Source organism: Vitis vinifera, chromosome 19 (assembly GCF_030704535.1).
Source record: "Vitis vinifera cultivar Pinot Noir 40024 chromosome 19, ASM3070453v1".
Taxonomy (NCBI): domain Eukaryota; kingdom Viridiplantae; phylum Streptophyta; class Magnoliopsida; order Vitales; family Vitaceae; genus Vitis; species Vitis vinifera.
Window position 1 is genome coordinate 11,589,860 of NC_081823.1, and position 16,715 is coordinate 11,606,574.

Sequence of the window (16,715 nt, forward strand, 5' to 3'; positions counted from 1 at the left end):
ATGTTGAGAAAAGTCAATGACTACACAATGTAGCTTAAAACCACATATGTCATCAAAGAAGACATCAATAATCACCCCCACACAATGATATGTTGTATAATTCATTACTTGTATCAAACACAAATTTCCTTCAATGTGTGTCTATGAATAAAAGAGAGTTCTTGGTTTATATTCGACATACACGCTATATAGGCCATGCTAAAAGCAATTGATAACAAGAATCTCAACACTGAAGTCCACGTAGAATCAAGTGTGCACCATATTGGGGTTGCATAGTTAGGATACTGAAGGGAGCATGAGCATAGGATGGCGAAAGTTCAAATGAGAAGTGTTGTAAGATCATTGCCAAAGCTATTTTTGCCTCCATCATTGCAAAATTTTGTCCAATGCATACCCGAGGACCCCAACCAAATGGGAAAAATGAAACTTGGTTTTTTGTTGCCTTCAAAACTGCTTCTGCAAACCTCTTTGGATTAAACTCCTTTGCATCATCCCCCCAAATTTCATGATCATGGTGAACTAGGATGGTGGGCAACACGACCTGCACTCCAACTGGAAAACACATGTCTCCCACTTGAGTGTCCTTATAAACAGCTCTATGAAGCATTGCTACTAGTGGGTATAACCTAAGAACCTCATGAAAAATCATGGTAACCTGTGGTAGAGAAACTTTAGAAGTTGTTGCATGAGAATTCCTACTAAAATACATTCTAAATCAGTATGAAGGACACTGAAGAATAAAGCAATTTCTTAAAATAGTGATGCAGAAGAGAAAATGTTCTAAATCATGCATAACAAAATATCAAGTATGCAAAGGACATTGCATATCCCATGCATATAACAACTTAAGAACCTCATGAAAAATCATCATAATCTAGCAGAGGAATTTGAAATCATGGCATGAGAACCCGTTCCTGAGGTACTAAGTGAAAGCAAATGTTTAGTACAAGATATAAAAACTTAAGAGAAACGTGTTTTCAATTTTACTCCAATTATGGGGAAAAAAACAGAGTACTATATGATTTTAGTGAGAATCACTAAACTAAAGATTGGATTGAGTACTCACAATTTTTAGGTGATTTAATCCATCAGCTTCCGGTTTTTTATTCCCAAAAACTGTAAAACCTCTTCTCTTGCACAAGCTTGCCAGTTTGGATGCTCGCTTAGCAGGACCATTGTCCATACAAGCAAAACTGAGGTTGTCTCTTGGCCATCAAGAGAGAATAGCTTACACTCTTCAATGACATCTTTGACACTCATTCCAATCTTCTTGTTATTTTGATGTTCTTGAATTTCTCTAAAATTGGATTCCATTAGTATACCTAATAAGTCACTACTAGCAGTTTCGCCAGCCTTCATTGCCTTCTCCCTATTGCTAACGATACCCCTCAACAATGCATATACTTCTTTGCTTATTTGCTTCATCCTCCTGTTCCGTCTTTGTGGGTAAAAACCTGCGCGCATGTTAGTAATTCTAGTAAATAAAACATCACATGAAACACACATACATTAATTCTTATTTTCATCCATGCCTTCTACTTCTCCATTAATTTTTTGAAACTTGTATAAGGCTTCAAAGGTAGAAACTATGAAGACAATAACTAATGGTTTCATCTACACATGTGTTGTAGTGGTATCTCATCATCTTGACACAATATCCTACAAACATAAGATTGAGGATACTAAACATCAATTAGAGAAACATACTACTTTCTAAGTGTTATACAAAAGAAGTAATTGACTAAAAGGGGATGAAGTGATCTCAGAGTTGTAAATCTAATATCTCTTATGCTTGACCTTGAAAAGTAATCCATTTTTAACATAAATTCTCTTCGAACATAAATTCCCTTCAACCTTGTTAGCCAAACACACACTTGAGCATTGTGAAACTTTCAACCTATGAAGCGAAATTTGTGTTGGCATCATTTGTAGGTCATGAAATTTGTTCAAGAAACTTAAATTACCACACAAGAGACTGATAAAGATCTATATGGATATAAAATCAACAATTACCTTATGAGAAAAATCTAGTTCTCCATGATGGTGTTGAATTTTGAATTTTGCCTTAGTATCTGCTGGAATTTGAATTTTGAAGTTAAATTTTGTAGCTGGAGTCTTACAAAAAATATGCAACATCCAAATATTTTATTGTTTTTATTTGGTCAAGATTTGGTTTCTATTTTATTGGAAGTAATTGTTCATCATCTAGTAGCTTGATTTTCTATTATTCTAATGTCATTTCAGTTACAAGCTCATGTATAAATTCAACACTCTTCATCAATAAAATGTGTGTTCCAGCAATCCAAAAATATATATTCTGCATAAGTGTTTCAATCTAAGATCAACAGATGGAAGACAGTATATTGATACAAAATATCATTTATTATAGAGTACATTATGAAATATGAAGTGCAATTAAAATTTACAAAATCTCATGATCAAATTGTGAAAACATTAACCAAGTCTCTCAAGTTTAAAGATTTTAGAAAGCTAAGGATGCTATTTTTACAAATCAAGTTGATGGGAGGATGTTAGTTAAACTAGATTTATAAAGTTTCTAAAAATTAGATTTTGAGTTAGGTTTTAAAAGTTAATTAAAATATTTTATACAAAATTCTTGATTTAGTTTGTATATTTTGTTACTGCAAGATTTTATATTTTACTATCGTGAGTATCTATTTTTTTTAGGTGTTAGTTTCTATAAATAAGATGTTATGTAATAGTTGATCAAGTGTACAGGTGGATGATAATAAATTTTTTCTTAATCATCTCAATTATTTATATATGTAATTGCTTATGTGTTTTTTCAACCACATTGCTGCAACATAGGTGAATCTGCTGGTTGGTCTATAAAAATTCATATCAATTGTTCAACCTGTTACATTCTGTTAGGCTTATGTAACGATGTAGATTATAGTCTCTTTCCCTAAAATTTCATGGTGTTAACATTTCAGGAAAGCAAAATTTCCTAAAATGGAATATGGTGTGCAAGGACAAAGAGACTTATTAGGCATCTAAACTCCAGGGAAATCTGTCGAAACACTGCTGCAAAAAGAAAACAAAGCCCCAAATAACTCTTTGATCTTTTGTACCAAGCAGACTCGTGTATGAATAGTTTCAGAAAAATAAGCTGCATATTTCTTGAAATATTTTTATGCATACCTCCATCCCGGGATATAAACTGACATTGTAACTGTTAAAAGGTAGTCTTTTTTCTTATTTTTCCTTGTGTGTTGAATACAATACTATATAGATTCAGAACAAAGGAACCTATTCTAGCCTATACATATCTTGCGGCAAAAAATAAGGCCATCCCTTGAAGTATGGGATTTACATAAACAGATTTCTATACTTATCTCATTAGACAGCTCACGACAACACTCCCCCTCAAGTTGGTGCATAGATATCTTTTATGCCCAACTTGTCAAGTGAGTTGTAGAAATTCCTTACAAACACTGCTTTTGTGAGTACATCAGCCAACTGGTCTTCTGATTTGACAAATGGAAGCTGAATAATCTTTTCTTCAAGGTTTTGTTTGATGAAGTTCCGATCCACCTCAACGTGCTTAGTGCGATCATGTTGAACCGGATTGTGGGAGATAGCAATGGTCGTTGTGTTATCACATAACAAGTTCATTTCGGAACTAGGAGCAACATCGATCTCAGCTAGCAGCTTTTTCAGCCAAATGAGCTCACATATTCCCTTGACCATTCCCCGAAATTCAGCTTCAGCACTAGATAGGACAACTACTTTCTGTTTCTTGCTCCTCCATGTAACTAGGTTGCCTCCCACAAAAGTAAAGTACCCAGCAGTGGATTTCCTGTATGTGATGTTCCCTGCCCAGTCCGCATCTGTGTAGCCAGCAACCTTCAAATGACCATTCTTTGAGAACATAAGCCCTTTCCCCGGAGAGGACTTCAAAAAATGAAGGATTCGCATTACAACATCCATATGGTCTTCACTCGGCCGGTGCATGAATTGACTCACTACACTCACAGCATAAGCAATGTCTGGCCGAGAATGAGATAAATAGATGAGTTTACCCACTAACTGTTGATACCTCTGTTTGTCCGCTGGTACCTGGTCTACATATTCTCCAAGTTTATGATTTTGGACAATTGGAATATCAACAGGCTTACACTCTAGTAATCCCACCTCTGCTAGCAAGTCTAGTATATATTTCCTTTGGGAAAGAAATATGCCTTGTCTTGACCTTGCCACTTCAATGCCCAAAAAATATTTAAGCCCCCCTAAGTTCTTCATCTCAAACTCAGTTGACAATTGATCTTGAAGCCTGGATATTTCTTCTACATCATCCCCTGTAATTATCATGTCGTCTACATAGACTATGAGGGCTGTTATTTTTCCCAATCGATGTTTTGGGAAGAGAGTGTGGTCAGAGTTGCTTTGTTGAAATCCATATTTCCTCATTACCGAACTCAACCTGCCAAACCATGCTCGAGGTGATTGCTTTAGTCCATACAATGCTCGTTGTAACCTACATGCAATCTTTGCCTCTGATGTAGCAGTATAGCCTGGTGGAATATCCATGTAAATCTCCTCTTCAAGATCACCATGGAGAAAGGCATTTTTTACGTCAAGTTGGTACAATGGCCAATCTAAGTTTGCTGCAAGAGACAACAGAACTCTAACAGTTTTTAGTTTTGCTACAGGTGAGAAAGTTTCCTGATAATCTATACCATGTTTCTGTGTATAACCCTTTGCTACCAACCTCGCCTTGTATTGATCAATCGACCCATCTGCTTTATATTTAATAGAGAAAATCCACTTGCACCCCACTGTCTTCCTCTCTTCCGGCAACACACTCAAAACCCATGTATTATTTTTCTACAACACCTCCAATTCTTCTTTTATAGCTTGAGCCCATTTCAGATCCGAGAAAGCTTCTTCAACCCTACTTGGAATCTGACATGAGGAGAGTGTATGTGCAAAAGCTCTGAGAGGTTCAGATAATCTTTGTGTAGACACATAATTGGCTATTGGATACTTGGATCGTCGTTCTTCTATGTCTAGGGAGTATCGATTTGGAGGCTTGCCTCGATTGTGTCTGAAAGGTAGAACATAACCCGCAGATGTATCTATAGCATTAGTTTGTAAAGGTGTGGTAGGAGAGCTTACCTCAGGAATATTCTTAGTAGGAGGGTCGTTGGGTACTAACGAGTGAGGGAATACATCAGATTCTGCATCTTCCGATGATTCAGGTGCTGGTTCAGCTTCAGTTCTCAGAGGTTCAGGTACAGGATCATGTTCAACCATGTCGTTGTCATCATTCGGATGTGTTGGATTGTCACCAACGTCTAACACTTCAACATCAGACCAATTCCGTTCTTCACCATAGATCTCCCCCTGAAGAGGGGAATTGGATATCGGTGACAAAAAAAAATTCAGATTCAAGGAAGGTGACATCCATGGTAATGTAGGTTCTTTTAGCAATGGGATCGTAGCATCTGTATCCCTTTTTGTGTACTCCATACCCCAAGAATAAACACCGGACAGCACATGGGTCCAACTTAGTTCGTTGATTTTTATGGAGGTGAACAAAAGCAACACAACCAAAAATTCGGGGAGGAATCATCAAAACAGTCGGTAAGGAGACATGATAAGAAAGCACCTTTAGTGGAGTCTGAAATTGTAAGACTTTGGTGGGCATACGGTTCAGTAGATACACGGCTGTGGTAACAGCATCACTCCAGTATCTATTCGGCACATGTGCATTGATCAATAGAGCACGGGCAGTTTCTAAGATATGCCTATTTTTCCTTTCAGCAATACCATTCTGTTGTGGGGTTTGTGAACATGAGGTTTCATGGAGAATACCATGGTTGTTGAAGTATGTCTGGAATTATTGATTAACATATTCCCCTCCATTGTCAGAACGAATGATCTTAATTCTTGCAGAGAATTGTGTCTGAACCATGGCATGAAATGATTGAAAAATAGAAAATACTTCATCTTTGTGTTTTAGGAGGTAAAGCCATGTCATTCGTGTGCAATCATCAACAAATATTACAAACCAACGATGACCAGAAGACGTAGTTACTAGTGAAGGTCCCCAAACATCGGAACGTATTAAATCAAAAGGAACCATACTTTTATTCATGCTCATGGGATAAGAAGCCCTATGACTTTTGGCTAAGATGCAAGTATCACATTTAAAACCTAAATGTGTTACATTTGAAAATAACCCAGGTAATAAGTGCTTCAAATACCCAAATGATGGATGCCCAAGTCGATGATGCCATAACCAAATCTGTCTCTCCTTGTTACCAACCTTGTGGTGCATGTGATTTGCTCTTCCCGAACTGAAGGCATCCACGTAGTATAACCCCCCCTCCTCTTAGTACCACACCCAATTATCTCATTGGTGAGAATATCTTGAAGAAGGCAAAAAGTAGAATACATCAATACCACACAATTAAGATATGAAGTAACTTGGCTTACAGACATCAATCTATTTGAAAGAGAGGGTACAAGTAATGTATTAGATAATGAAAGGGAAAGAGAAAAAGTCACTGTTCCAGCCCCTGTAACTAGATAGGTGACCCCATTAGCATTTGCAACACAGCTCCTTCTCGGCTGAGTTGTATTAGAGAAATCCTTTGAATCAAATGTCATATGGTCTGTAGCCCCAGAGTCGAGAATCCAGTCCTCATCATCCTTGTGAGTAGAGATATGAAATGCCTTACTCGAAGTACCTGAATCATGTGAAGATTCAGCTTGAGGAATGAGGGATAACGAAGCATCACAAGTAACCACTGCAGCTCTCCTAGTGTGGTTATCATTAGCAATGATTTCCCATTTTTTTCGTGCTTGAAGGTCATTCCACCAATCTGGATATCCATGCAGTTTGAAGCAGGTGTCACGGGTGTGTTTGGAGTTGCCTCAATGGGTACACTTCATGTCGTCAGATGGTGGTTTAGTTTTGGATGAGGAGTTGGATTTCCCGCTGCTTAGGGAAAGAGCTCCAGGTTTCGGTGGCATCTGGTGATGGCTGCCCTTGATCCCTTTGGAAGCCATAACTGCTCCTGGAGGAGTATCTGCACCTGAGATCATCAAGGTCTGCCTGACCTCTTCCCTACGGACAAATGCATAGGCCTGTTCCACCGTAGGGAATGGTTTAATTTGTAGAACATCACTCCGAGTTTTATCCAATCTGTCATCTAGTCCATCAAGGAAGGTATAAACTCGATCTTCTTGTAGAATGGAATTGTATTTCTGTATGTCAATTGCACACTCCATCGGGTTAGGACGATGAAAATTGATTTCTCGCCACAGCCCTTGAAGGTTGTTGTAGTATTTTTCAATGGATCCACCCGCCTGCTTCATACGAGTAACCCGACGTCGGAGATCATAGATGTCCCATCAAAATAGGTTATAGAAGCAGAATCCCAAACCTATTTTGCAGTTGGGAATCGGATAAAATTGGCAATCAAGGAAGGGTCCATCGAATTGATCAACCATCCCTTGACAATGGCGTTTTCGGTGCGCCATCTCCTGAATGAAGGATCGGTTTCTGGAGGCTGAGGAGAATCTCCATTGATATATCCCAGCTTGTCCTTGCCAGAGATATACATCTCGACAACCTGGGACCATAAGGCATAGTTGGATCCTTCCAACTTGATACCGATCGGAGTAGTTGACGAATCAGCAAGCAGAGGTTGAGGGGAGGTCTGGGCTCTAGTCAGGACCTCGGTCACTCTTGTAGTTAGATCGCTAAGGATGGAATCAGTCTGGGGAATGAGAGGTTGTGTTATGTCTCTAGATTCCGCAATGGAGTCTGTCGGTTCTGGTTTGACAAGATTTGTTGTATATTAACGGATAACCGGCTGGAAGGAATCAGAGGGAAGCAGCGCTGGAAACTGACCAGGAAGATGAAGATGATACCAGGTGGGTCTTCCGGAGTTTTTTCCTGGTCATAGTGGCTGAGCAGAGGTCCTAGGGACGTGCTCTGATACCATGTTAAAAGGTAGTCTTTTTTCTTATTTTTCCTTGTGTGTTGAATACAATACTATATAGATTTAGAGCAAAGGAACCTATTCTAGCCTATACATATCTTGCGGCAAAAAATAAGGCCATCCCTTGAAGTATGAGATTTACATAAATAGATTTCTATACTTATCTCATTAGACAGCTCACACTAACAGTAACCTGGCTTGCAAAATGTGTTTGTTCTTTCTGGAGCTAGAATATCCTTCTTCCTTCTTCATAGCTACTACCAAATGCTGTCCGAGAAATCACATCCCCTGTCAAATTTTCAAGATAGGGCCAAACATCCAACTCACATGATCCCCCCACCGAAAGCATTTTCCATTTGGTCACCATGTCGCTACAACTCAAATGAAATGCCGGCAACATATTCTATAACAAATTCAACCAAAAAATAAATTAATATCCAGTTTCAAATTCAATATACAGCCATTTATCACTGACCTGTGAAATAACAATTTAACTAGTTCATAAAGTATGTACTACTTAAAGTCACCATATGTTAGGAAGAGTCATATGGGTGGAGGATGAGGAATATTCAGTTTTACCATGGAGGCACTGACTAAAGAAATCATAGAAAAAAAATGAGCATATTCATGAAAAGTTAGATGTACTGGTAATATTAATGAAAAGTTAGATGTATTGGTAATAAGCAAGTAAGATAAGAAAGTTGTTAAGATCTTACTGTCATATGTATCAAGTATTTTGATCCTTATGGTTTACTTTGGCAAATAAAACTTCTGAAAATTTCTATTGGAGACTGGAAAAAGACTTTATATGAGTAAGAAAAAAAAAACAAGGTAAAGGTAGGACACATTGGGTATGTGAAAATACTTTATTAAACTGATCGAAATATTTGGGAATTTCGATATTTATACAGGTTTTTAGAAAAAATTTTATAAAAAATTGGTAGTTATTATTTTTCGAATACTAATATAAATTTATCTTTCAAAGACACAATTTTAGTGTAGTTTTCAAGTGTTAAAATTATTTTTTTTAAAAGACAACTTTATAAAATTCATTTCTTTTAACTTTTAAATGATAACTTTCTAATTAGTATCTAGCAAACTGATGTAGAATTGAAAATAATTTTTCAACTAACATATTTTAGAAGATTATATATATATCAACCTAAGATACATGAGATGAGAAATGGGTATTCATAACCTCCAAATCTTATATATATTATCGCTTAAATTTTTGTTCCACTGCATTCACATGTTCAATCTCTTTTCCAACAGTGGGAGGGCTATGCAGAGATTATGGAACTGTAATATGTCACAATTGAAACAGTTTCAATTATGGAACTGTTTGTTCACTTTCACAGTTTGTGAAAAGATTAAAAAAAAAAACATGGAAATTAAGGTAAAATATTCTGGTTTGGAAACTGGGCATTGAAAATTACCTTCAACTTTTCTAGATGGAAAGCTGGGTTGATGATCTTTCTACGTTTAGCCCATCGTTCGCCTTCCAAGGTCACCAGACCAGAAACCAGCAACTTGCCAAGTGGGTGTGGGGGTGGCTTTTGAAAGACATTGGACTTTAGCAAAACATCCCTTATTAGCTCAGGCTCCATAATGTTTACCATTGGATTTGGACCGAACCATGCAAAGGAATTTTTACCTGCACGTTTATGCCATTATTGGATAGTGTTAGCCTCAAATTGCTTTTAATTTGGACTTCACACAAATTCAACTTTGGGTATCAAAATTTAGTTGAACCCAACTTGGACCATCGAAAACAATGAAAACTTCAGCCATAGTTTCTATGATGAGTTATTATAAATGGACTAAATCATTTTTTCAGAATTGTCTCAATGTCAATTGATATTAAGGAATGAACTCTATTCATTGTAGCCTTGAGATTAAATAATGAAATCAAGAGGGCTATCAATATGCTTGGCAGGCTGGGTGACAGTTTTGGATAGATGCAACAATTTTAATTATATATTTAGCTTTGGATTCTTTCCAGAGAATATTCTGCAATCTAGCATGGGATACTTAAAGACTACATCCCACAAAAAGACAAAAAAAATGGTGGCAATTTCAAGGAGGCTAATCATTCGCCTGCCTTTAGCCAAGGATTAGTTCCAAACAAAACCTTCCGAAAAGAAAGGGGGAGAGCCCTTCTGGATGGACTTGGCATCGACACAATAGAATTGGCATCGAAAGAAAAATAAAGATTTAACCAATTGAGCACAAATAACTGACATAAAAATTAACACTTGAAAAAAAAAGTTGAAAATTTGGCATAAATTAAAAGTTATTCACAGCTCCCAGAAATTAAACAATTGAAAAGTAAAAACAGTACTTTTCAAAGTGGTTAAGAAATACAGTTAGCAAAGATTACGAACTACCACTGAAATCTAAACCTTTGGTGTAATTTAAAAAAGAGGAAAAAAACAGAAAGGAAAAGAAAAATAGTTAGGAAGAGAAGAGCAGAAAACAAACAAAAGCTTTAGGGGAGTATAAAAAAGTTGGCCATAATTTGAAGAGATCAGCAAACTTTAATACTATGATGAAAAGTAATAAGTCATATCGGTACCGTATTTCTTAATGAAATGAAAATGGAAGGGCAGGACACGTGGAGTAGTATCATCGGAGAGGCTGATTGGTCTTGAATATGCTTCTTTTAACATCATGGACATCTCTTTGAAGTCCCCATGTAAAAGCCTATAAGAATTCCCAGCCAGGCCTTGCTCTCTAAGGCATCTTTCTAACCTCTTTGGCCTCAACCACACCCAATTCAGTAGCCTCCATAAACAGCTTATGAGCACAGTAAGGAACCCAAAAGAAATTGCAACTGAGCTATGCTTCATTTCCAGTTTGAGGGACTTCTATCAGGAGAGGTATGTTAAATCACTTCAGAGTGAGAAAATGACTTTATGCTGCCGCTGTGTATAAATTGGCCCCTATTCTATTCCCTCGTGCCGGCAAACATAGAAGATTTCGTAAATGCCTAATGGGGAGAAGAATGACTAGTATTTTAAAATCTATAAATTATCTATTTTAATTGTCTCCATCAATATGGCTTTTAAACTTCTCAATGAATTATTAATTTATTCTATTTGATGCATTTCAAAGTTTGTGCAATCGTCACTGCTTATTAAAAACTGTATATGCCATGAATGTAGAAGGCAAAATTTGAGCATACGGAATATGGAATTCTATTTGATGGACCAGCTTTCACTTGTGAGTCGATGGAGCATGTGGATGCTCACTTTCAGAGCCTCAAGGGACAGCTCGCATCCCTCACATCTTGGCAGATGTCTCAGGGTGCTTCCAGCTCTACAACTCCATCTGATCTGGACTTTTTGATACTTCATGTTTTTTTGATACTTTATGTTTTTTTTTTTTTGTTTTTTGTTTTTTTTTTTGTTTTGTTTTGTTTTGTTTTGTTTTTTTGTTTTTGTTTTTTTTTTTTTTTTGTGGATAAGTTTATTTTGTACACCTAACCCATGTTGGCTCAGTTTATCACATATTTTGTTTGTCTAGATGTACTTTTATTTTCTTATCTCTTGTATCCAGAACCTTTTTTACCATATATGTCCATGTGTTTGCTTTTCTTTTCTCCTTTTCGTATGCTTACTGCTTCATCATGCTCTTTGTCATTTTTTGCAACAAAAAAGGGGAGATGGATTGTTGATTTGATTGAGTGTTTTGATATTCATATTTTTTTTACATCTGTTTCGTGGCTTGCACCCTTACTCGTATACCTAATTTGATAAAATTGATCAGTTATCTTTCTTCCCACACACTACTTTACCTGGGTATGTTGTTTAGTGTGTGGAAATTCTAGGTACTAGGGTATTGCTCATTTTTTGGATGTGGCTTCTAGTCCTTTGCACGTTAGATGATGAATTGGTTTAGATAAGAGGTATTGAGAGATTTGTAAACTCCATTTGAGAGTATTGAGGGGTTTATGCAATTTGTAGTTTATCACAAAATTGCATAGGGGAGAGATTGTTCGTACATTAGGTGATGTAGTTTAAAATTGTCAATTTTGTTCTATTCATTTTGGTTTAGGATCTTTCTAGATTGTGTCTCACTCCCCATTGAAGACTCAAGGTTATTAATTGATCAACTAGGATTACATAGGTAGGTGTAAAAAGATTTGGGAAAGACAAGTTAGTGTTTGGTATGACATGGCATGGATTGAGTAGTTTAACATTGATGAGCAAAATGATTTTCTAACCGGGTTTAAAAAATGCCTAAAGCGCTCAATCACTCTAAGAGCATTTGAGTCCTAGCAACAAAATTCTCTAGAATTTTGGAGATCTGTCTTTCTATTTTTAAAGGATTTATTTTGAGGAACTTTTTAGAATTAGTCCACTAGGTTCCTAGGCTTATATATACATTGCCTAAAAAGGTTTTTGGTTTGATGCTTTTGAGTTGAAAAACCTAGATTGTCTTCCTATTTCCAAAATTCTAAAAGAAACATTCATATTTACTTATGCATAGTTGAGATGGAGATTTGTATCCTCCTCAAGTGCTGAAGTGAGATCCTCTATGAGCACATGAGATGTTGCATTGTGGAAGCAAAACACAATGTAAGTGTTAGGTAGTAAGTCTTAGTAGTAGCTTTCTAATGCGACTCATGGTAGCTTAGTTTTAAAGGCGTATCAACAAAATTTATACCTTGAATACTATTACTAAAGTAGCCAAGCTACTATAGCATAGTGGTTCTAGGATTGTTCACTGGGAAGGGTTTTCGCAAACACAAGTGATATTCAAATTAGGAAAATAGGTGATTTTCTTATGGATGTTAGCTTTAAAAGAAGATGTAAATGTTTTAGAAAGATTTAAACTAATCTAAGCTAACATTAAAGACTAAAATGAAAGGGTGTAAAAACAAGTTTCTCAAAGATAGGATAGCTATGCTCTGACTCTTATGCAAATTGGAAATCTCAAGATAGGCTCCTTGAGTTGGGGTTGCAACTATGGTGATGCTTGCTTCCCGAACCGGTATGGATTTAACAAATCAAGTTTTAATCCTTTAAAATGGAAAAATAGATGGTAGTGAATTTCATCAATGGTTATTCACCTTAGACTTCCTTTGAATGGCTTGTAAGAGATAACTAATGGTCTAAAGCCAAAAGCTTCCCAAATATTGGCAACTCAAAGTCATTCCAAGTGATAAACTCACCTTTCAATGGCCATTGAAATTGGTTATAACGGATTAATGCAAAACTTGGAATTGAAAACCTCACCTTCCAATAGCTCGTAGGAGATAACTAATGGATAGAAATCCAAAAGCTTATCAAGTATTGGCCGTTGGAAGTTGTCCAAAGGAAATAAAAACCAAACTTTGCATTAATGAACCTTTAATGAAAAACGGCTACTTTACCTTCCGGGTGCGAGAAATTTCCATGGGATTGCATCCAAGTCATCACATAACATCCATACTCTGAGAAACTAAAAGTTTTAGCCAATCATCCTCTGAAGAAAAGCTCTCAGAGGCTGTTTGGCTTCCAAGAAAATAAAATAGTAAAGAGAAAAGATAAACGAGAGAGCTCTCCCCTGTTTTCTAAGTGTAAAACGTAATATGTATCATATCCTTCCAAGAGGTGATTTCCACCCCTTATATAGTCTTTACAAAAGCAAAAGCTTGTGATTGGTTAGTTACAAGGATAAGAAAGGAAATTACATCAAAAAATACATAAGAAAATATCTAAATTGGAGTCGGCAAAAACAGAGCAAAATTCGCACCACGCATGGGCTGTGCGAATTTTGAAGGTGTTGTGCGAATTTCGCACAACACAAGGTGTCGTGCGAATTTCGCACAACACAAGGTGTCGTGCGAAATTTTCGCACAACCTAGAGCGGTTGGCTTCCGAAGGCCATATCTTCCTCATTTCAGCTCCAAATCATACACGGTTTGAAGCATTGGATTCTTGACTTCCTGAGCTTTCAAATGGTATATAGAATGTAGAAAATGGACTTCGGGAAGTGCTCCAAAAGTGCGAAAGAATACTGCAGCTGCTGTCCTCTGATTTTTTCACTTTGCTTTCCTCTTCTCCATTGTTCTTTCCTTGCATACTTTGAACGACTTTGGCAAAGGGCTATGGAGCTCCAAAGCTTGGTTCTTCATGAATTTGAGCTTCCAAAAGCTTTGCCATAACTTGTCCAATTAGCTCCTCCATCATTTGGCATGCTTGAATTGATTCATAAGCTGATAAAAACATGTAAACTTGCCACAAAATGGTTAAAACCAATTACTAAGGACCTTAATGAATTAATTGGGTTAAATGAATATGATTACTACTCAAAGGTGCTTAAAACCATTATAATTAGGTCTACAAAATAGCACTTTTTGGTAGTAATCACTTTCATCAGGTAAAATTGAGTACATACCCCATTATATATGATGGAGAGCTCCTCAAATGCATATCCTAGAATCAAAATCAATTGATACTAAATTAACACCTAACCCATATTTCAAACAAAATCTTGCTATTTCACATTTTCAGCACCAATCCATGAAAATGGTGTTTTTGGGGAGCAATTTCAATTGATTTAGAAGATCATATGAGATCTTACTCTTCCCATCTTGAGACTTGAGACTTAAGAGTAATCTGTTTTCAGATAGATTCAATATCACTATTTGATTAATTTCTATGTACAGTATGTTTTTCTATATTTTAAACTCATAAAAATTCCATCCTTTTAATTCTATTAGAATAACGTAAATCATATGGAAGTTAGATTCTAAATCTCCAATCTTCACATCATCAAGTATCAACTATAAGAACTCAAACTCAACACTTTAGTGGCTCTAAAGAGTCTATTTTAGTGCATTTGAGGTATTTAAAAATGACCTAATGCTTGTTTATTGTGCATCTCTCAAGTGTGCCACCAAACTAAATTGCACACTCCCTCTAGCAATTTAAATTGACCACTTTCCCCATGATTCAAATGTTGCATGGCCCCTCAACAATTGAACCCAACAAGAGCACTCAAGTTGTGCATGTCTGTAACATCTTAATTGCACTTTTCCCTACCACTATAGTAGTGTATCCCTAGGGCCACTCAACATGCATTGTCACGCCCCAAAGCCCACTCCAAGGACATGATGATCTTTTCACACCTAGCTCAAGCCCAAGGGCTCAAAGTGGAAACGACACAAACATTTGTATTGTAACTGGAAATTTATTAATTACTAAATTCCTGGATCAAACATTTTAATTATGCTTGCAAATAGGAGATATAACATATACTTATTTTCATAAAAACTTTTGAGCTCAAAATGCTAATACCTTCAAACTTTTCAACAAAAATTTCTCATATCCATTTCAAAACAATTTCTCATCAAACCACTCCGAATACATTCAAAATATCTTTACTCTGGTTATCGTATGACAAATGGTGCCCAATTAGGTGGGACCTTGCAATTGAGTAACTAGTTTCAAATTTGTTCGATTTAAGGTTAACAAAACCAAATGTCAACAATTATAACCCATTGACTAGGGTCATAAGGTCAACTATTATAATCCATTAACTAAGATCATATAATATCAACTATTATAACCCATTGACTAAGGCTAAAAATGTCAACTATTATAACCCGTTGACTAAGGCCATATAATTCAGAGTCAAATATTTTATTTCATTAATTCAAACTTACAAAACAAAACATCATATCTCCTCAATTTTTCATTTTTCATAAACAAAGAATATACTCAAATATACTTTCAATACAAAACATATATTTGATTTATGTTTAAAGATAAAAATAATATTTTTACACATTTCAAAATACAATATAAAAAGAAAATTATTTTCTTTTACAAAAATCTGCATTAATTTCATTTACCTTGAAGAAGCACTCAAAATCTTAAATTATTTAGCTTTGAAGAATTTCCTCACCTAACATAATATCATACACAATATTGATTATTGATTGTTTATCTAAATATATAAATTTGACAATCTTAAAAATATTTTATTTAGTATTAGGGATCCTAATTAATTTCTCATGTTAATATTATTACCATCCAATATTATTTTCAACTTCCTAAACAATAATTTATTTCTTTTTTCTAACTTATCTAAATTAAATCTTTTAAGAATATTTATTTGCATTAAACATTATTACTATTATTTAAATCTCCTACGAAAACTTAACAAATTCCCCATACAAATCTTTTTTTTTCCCAGCAACTTCACACCAACTCCATTCATTATTATTATTTCTTTTATTATTATTATTATTATTATTATTATTATTATTATTATTATTATTAATTTCAATACCCAACAACAGCTTAACCTATTTCTCTTCCAAGCCATCAACGTCCTTTTCTTCCTCATTGTTTACCAAAATACTATTTACTTCCTTTCCTAGGTCAATGTGCTGACCATTTCTTAGTTTTTTTTTTCAACATACATCTTTCATCATTTTTTTTCTCCTCTCTAAAGTCAAAACTTTTAATCTCCATACTCACAAATTTTATGTTATTTTCACATCCGAAACTATATATATATATATATATTTATCTAGATCTATTCGTTTGAGCAATCAAAATTTGTCGATCTCCATTAATAAATCAAACTATGTTCATATTTTTTTAAATATTTTTGACCTAAATTAATTAAACGAACTCTAATCAAAGAATATCTATAGTGTTCAAAACTAATTAACGAATATAAAATATTAATTTAAGTATTAAAAATCTTACTTGAAAAATTGATCTTCAAATCCTAAACCTT

The 16,715-nt window shown here is 35.4% G+C and overlaps 1 pseudogene; it reads right to left on the reverse strand.

Moving 5' to 3' along the window:
- Nucleotides 1-223: 223 nt before the first annotated feature.
- Nucleotides 224-11,332, reverse strand: LOC100249778 (cytochrome P450 CYP72A219-like; annotated as a pseudogene).
- Nucleotides 11,333-16,715: the final 5,383 nt, after the last annotated feature.